This window comes from Eumetopias jubatus, unplaced genomic scaffold (genome assembly GCF_037043125.1).
Source record: "Eumetopias jubatus isolate StellerSeaLion01/CBP00866 unplaced genomic scaffold, mEumJub1_p1.0 scaffold_6, whole genome shotgun sequence".
Classification (NCBI taxonomy): domain Eukaryota; kingdom Metazoa; phylum Chordata; class Mammalia; order Carnivora; family Otariidae; genus Eumetopias; species Eumetopias jubatus.
In genome coordinates this window covers 137,944,083-137,949,655 of record NW_028274812.1, presented here as the reverse complement: position 1 = coordinate 137,949,655, position 5,573 = coordinate 137,944,083, and positions in this window count along the sequence as shown.

Genomic DNA, 5,573 nt, shown 5'->3' with positions numbered 1-5,573 from the left:
GCACTGAGCACAGAGCCCGACGCGGGGCTCGATCTCACAACCCTGAGATCATGACCTGAGCCGAAACCAAGAGTCGGACACTTAACCGATCGAGTGACCCAGGCTCCCCGAGAGAACTGATTTTAAATAAAAAGTATTTTTATAATTTTGATCTGTATATTAAAGGCTGTGTTATAAAATTCCTTTGAAATATAATAGACAGAATCAAGTCTGGGAGATTCTTAGTGAATAAAAAGTAGTCGGTTGGACAGAGAGTCTTAAGAAACAATGCCTATATACCCTAAGTAGTTCATTTTAACTTAAAACATTTACATAGACTTTCATTTGAAGATACTTTGATGTAACACCAAGGTGTGGACTGAATTCTTACACAAGCCACATCCATAATGCATTATCCGCAACCGAAGTTTTAGTTGTTTTAATTGGAGGGTGGAATCCGTATATTTTATCAAATGATGTGAGTGTAGAACCTTTGAAGATTTTTTTTTTTTTACCATCTTATCTATTCCCTTACAGACCACATTTAAAATACAGAAGCTGTTAAAAATTAAATATAATAGCCAGTACAAGTGGCATTAATAGGCTTTAGGAGAAACATAACTGACTGGTAAATATTGAAAGCAAGCCTCGGGGGGCAGGGGTCCTTGGTCCTGCTGGAAAGTGGCTTTGACTTGAGTGGGCAGCTTCCACAGGCATGCACTGTGTGCCTACGAGTGAACGGAAGCCCAGTGCAGACGTGGGTGAGCCTCAGAACTACCTGGCAGGCTTGAGCAGACCCAGAACGCTGGGCGCCACCTTCTGATATAGAAGGTCTGGGTGGAAGGCTGAGAACTAGCATTTATTACAAATTTCCAGGTGAGGCTGGTTCTACTGGTGGGGGCGGAGGGTGGTCACCCTCTGAGAAACACAGGCACAGTCCAACCCGGGGAGTTGATAAAAATTCTCTGTGCTGTCTTTTTCCCACTTAACAAGTAAGCATTGCTGTTCATTTTAAGTTAAGCAAGGAAAGGGTATGAATTGTTGTCATGTCCATTTTAGATTCCATTGTGTTTACTTCAGGGACTGAGTTGTATTACATAGAGAGGAAATTTATGTATTAATTACCAGAAATTACTAGGAATTGAATTACTGCTTTCCTGCCCCTGATGTTTAGAATGATTGCACTCTGTGCTCAAAATAGCCAATCGCTTTATTTTTAGGACTGTAATTTCTTGTTTCTGAATGAGGAGAGAAAAGGTTTCAGACCTTCCCTGCAAACGGCTTTTCTGGCAATAACACTTTGCAAATGCAGCTCGCCTTTATTCCGGATCCATGAAAAGCCACCTCAGAGGTGAGATGTAATTGTCACTCTTGTTTTCTCTTTATCACGTGGGCTTTTGAAGCATGCTTGAGGTCTCCATGTGCTGAACGGGAGCTGTGATGACACGAAGTCAGGAGCAGAGTCTGCAGTGGGTCTACAAAGCTGGTTGCATCCGACCTTGGGTTCACTTGCACTGGCCATCCTGCACGGAAGGCCAGAGGAACAGAAAGCCCGTGCCAGGAAAGTGAGCAAGTCAGCTTCTGCCCTCCCAGGTGTTCAGACTGTTCTGGGTTCACTGGGGAAACGTTCAAGTCATTTGACCTATCAACATTTTAAAAACAGAAATGGAGCCTGCATTCTGTCTTTGGCTATGGGAACCCTTAGATATGTAATAAGAAAACAAAACAGTGTTACATCATTAAGAACGATGGTGCTCAAGTAGATTTATATACATGGAATGGCATGTTGTCGAGTGAAAAAAGCAAGCTGCAAAAAGAGTTTCTATAGCATGAGTCCATTTTTGCAGGGAAACAGTGTTGAGATACAGCCGGCAAAATGTTCCTAGCAGTTATCTTAGCTAGAGGGAAACACGTGTTCCTAGCAGTTATCTTAGCTAGAGGGAAACACGTTGGATTCCTGGTGTTTTTCGCTTCTTATGTTTTTCAGTGTTTGCTACTCCAACTTACTTACATAACTAAAAAAAAAAAAAAAAGAGGCAGCTATTATTTTTAAAAAGCAAATACGAGTGACCCAGAGAGACCGTAACTGTCCTCTCCCATTGTTTATTTCAAAATAATTCATGCCCTTTCCTGACCTGAGACGTCCTACAAGAAGGTGAGGCGTCTACAGGTTACGTGAGTGCAAAGTGATCTTTAGCATCACACATCTTTAAAATGCAGTATTTACTAGCTGTTTACTGGTAGGAATAAGAAACACAGAAATAGGCACAGTCATAAGTTACTGGTATCACTATAGAAACAGTCTAGGATAAATTCTATTTTTGTTCCTGTGATTGCGAAGTTACTTTTGATCTAACATAAGAATCTTACAAAGTGTATTATTTTAAATATAGGTGAAATATTTTAAATATACCTTTTAAATATTATTTTAGATGTTATTCATAAGTATTTCCCCCGCCAAAAAAACTGGAGGATTTACTAAATATCAAGGTTACCTTCTATTAGACAGGACTGGATCATCTCTCACAAGGAAATCTATATGCGCATTTTTCCGTTGCCCCCAGTTAAAGTGGTTTGAGGGACATTTACCTAATCTTGTCTTCCGGACTCATGACTTCCCAAAGGTTGTGGCTGGATTTGAGTTGAAATACCCTGGTGGTTGTTTAAAACTTTATGTTTTAAGACTGAGAAAGCCAAGTATGTTATTTCAACACCTATAATTAACATGATCCCATTGCCTGTATTTTAGAAATCTCCTTCTTTTCTATTACTCTTCAGTATAAATCATTCTTTAAAAAAAAAAAAAGATCATGGGAAAAGTCCCATTTACATCTGAAGTTAAAAAAATGCTTTGCAGGGATGGGTTGATAGCTCTGGGGGGCATTGTGCTTGGGTTCAAATGCCAAGGGGCACCTCGGTGGATGCCTGACTCCGAAGGTAGGAGGTGCTTAGAGCCTCTGAAACTATCCCTAAAGCCTCCGCTTTTTTGGTGAGTAGTGATAGTAATATACTTAGATCTTTAGAGTTGTTCCCTGGGTCTAGACGTCCGCTTCCTTTGCCTCTCTTCCCACCCTTTCGAGTGTTTCTCCCTAAGGAAATAGCAGCTAGTCATTCGGGCAGTGTGACTCGGGCGTATTTGACTCTCTATATGTAGAGAGGTTTCCAAGCCAGGGTATCAGTGATGATGTCCACATCTATAGCGTGTGTATTTTAACTCAACAGACACGTCCCCCAAGTCACTATAAATAGCATAGGCAGGAGCATGAAAGTTCAAGAGAAAATATTATTGGAGTATTTATCAAATTGGGGGATTTAATTTCCAAAGTTACTATACATTTGCATTTGATGTCTGTTTGGATCATTTAAATTTGACTTTTTACGGAGGTCTGAATGATACCCAAATCTTTTCCTAAGTGGCCTAGTGCAGTCATTTTAGCTACTTCAATATTTTATAAGATTAGCACATGTCACCACAAGATAATCTCCAGAGAAACATCTCAGGACACGTGGAAAACATCGTGTTGCTCACATGGGATTTTATATAAATAATATATTCTATAATATTATGGCATATTCTAGATGCCATTTTAATGATCTATATGCTTTTTATCTGCATGTTTAGTTTTTTTTTTAATTCTCTTTGTGTCATGGAGGATTAAAAGTAGTACTTTTTATTTATTTTTTTTATTTTTTTTTAAAGATTTTATTTATTTATTTGAGAGAGAGAGAATGAGAGACAGAGAGCACGAGAGGGAAGAGGGTCAGAGGGAGAAGCAGACTCCTTGCTGAGCAAGGAGCCTGATGCGGGACTCGATCCCGGGACTCCAGGATCATGACCTGAGCTGAAGGCAGTCGCTTAACCAACTGAGCCACCCAGGCGCCCAAAAGTAGTACTTTTTAAAGCAGTGTTTGGTACGACTTCATAAAAGTGGTATTCCCAAATTAACATGTAAGATAATGGAGACCCGGGGAGTCCTGGACCAGGGCTCTCCAGGTCGCACTGTATGAAGGACACTCTTAAAGTTTCTGAAAGGTTTTGTTCTGGAATGAATTTTGAAAGAAACCCCACCCTCCAGCATCATACCTCATTGGCTGCAAGAGCCCTCAGTCCTATAGGCTATAGGAACACAATATCCCAAAGGGAATGCCTAAATGGGAGGTACCTTGTGGTTGTCAAGTCCAGTTGGCACTGCCCCTAGCTAGTGGTTCCCATCTTCTGAGGCTATCCTTCTTCTGGAAGATGTATGGGTACATTGACTCATCTGCTAACAAAATATTTACACAGCACTTATGCGCCATTCACTTGCTGAGGGGGAAACAAACAGACTTGTCTCTTGCCCTGTTACTATTGAAATATCTAGTGGGGGAGCTGCAAACGTATTGGGCAGTTGCAAAGGAGGGTGGCAAGTGCAGAGATGAGCGGGCCAGTGTGTCAAAAGGCAACTATGAGGGAGGGGCATCCACCCAGACCAGGAGCTTTGGAGGAAGTGGTCTGAGTGGAGACGTGAAAAACAAGAGGGCATTAGTCAGCTCACCTAGCGGGAGGGAGAGAGGGGAAGGGGGCATCTGCAGGCGCAGAGACCCCGAGGCTAGGGAGAGTGTGCCGAGTTTAGGAACTAAAAGTTCAGGTGCGTTGTGAGAGGGGAGATCCTTACCGGTCGCGGAAAGGAGTCTGGACTTTATCTTGACCACAAAAGGAGGCCAAGAGAGGGTTTTAACCAGAGGACTATGGTTTGGAGATCAACAGAAGTTGTGATCCCGTTGAATGATTGTTGGGTGTGTTGGGGGGGCGGGACACGTGTGACAAGGGAGGGGAGATCTTCAGAATGGAGACACATCCAACCCTGTCAGTGATTGGATGTGGATGCTAAAGCAGAGGGGAGAACCAGGCATAATTCTGGTAAGATAAGGGGCCAGCAAACTCAGCTCCGAGTGCTCACAGGGAAGTAAGACACCGACTTTAGGGTGTCTTCCCAGCTCACCCCCTCCCGGACATCCTCCTAGCCCTAGATCCAACAGAAGTTTTTCTTTTTTTCATATGTGGTTCTCAAGAATTGGACATTGCTTGCTTAAAGCTAATATGGATGAAACTCTAATTCAATCAGCTTCAAGATAATGGCTTTAATCCTTCACCACACAAAGAGAGTTAAAAAGAAATAACTAAACATACAGGTAATAAGAAGCGTACAGATCATTTAAATACGTAATTCATATCCGTGCACTTCGTCTGAAGGGACCCTCAGAGGATGGGCATAGCCGAGGGCCCGGAGCCAAAAAGAAGGGCTGCATCTGGCACATTGATGTAAGCTGGGAAGTATCCATAAAGACATCTTCACGATGTTTGAAGCCACACTGGAGGAGAATGCCAACTCTATCATATGGAAGCTAGTCAAATCTTCTTGGTTTTTTTCCCTTTCGCTAGCAGCAGCATTCCATCTACCCAGATCGGCCCCTGCCTCTTACACAATCATTCCTCCACCCACAGCTTGTCCCAGTGGGGGGAGATCAGGCCTCCAGGAAAAACACGCGACAGACTAAGATGGTCACAACCAGGGAGACTGGGTACCTTTTCACGAAATTCGGGTAAGGTGGCT